A 448-nucleotide genomic window follows, 5' to 3' on the forward strand; every position below is an offset into this window, starting at 1 on the left:
TCACTGCCCCTCCTCATCTGTGCGCTCTCTCTCTCTCTCTCTCTCTCTCAAAAATAAATAACTAGGGGCGCCTGAGTGGCTCAGTCGGTTAAGCATCTGACTTCATCTCAGGTCATGATCTCGCGGTCCGTGAGTTCGAGCCCCGCGTCAGGCTCTGTGCTGACAGCTCAGAGCCTGGAGCCTGCTTCAGATTCTGTGTTTCCCTCTCTCTCTGACCCTCCCCCATTCATGCTCTGTCTCTGTCTTAAAAATAAATAAACGTTAAAAATTTTTTTAAAATAAATAAATTAATTAATTAAATAAATTAAATAAGATAAAATAAAATATGTTCTAAAGTCATTGAGATAACTTGAGAGATGAGAGATGGTATTATCCTCAGGAAGTGAAAGTGTGTTGTGTAAAAGAAGAGTCATCATGGGAAGCAAAACATCAGAACCATCACACCAAA

Source organism: Neofelis nebulosa, chromosome 9 (assembly GCF_028018385.1).
Source record: "Neofelis nebulosa isolate mNeoNeb1 chromosome 9, mNeoNeb1.pri, whole genome shotgun sequence".
Lineage (NCBI taxonomy): Eukaryota > Metazoa > Chordata > Mammalia > Carnivora > Felidae > Neofelis > Neofelis nebulosa.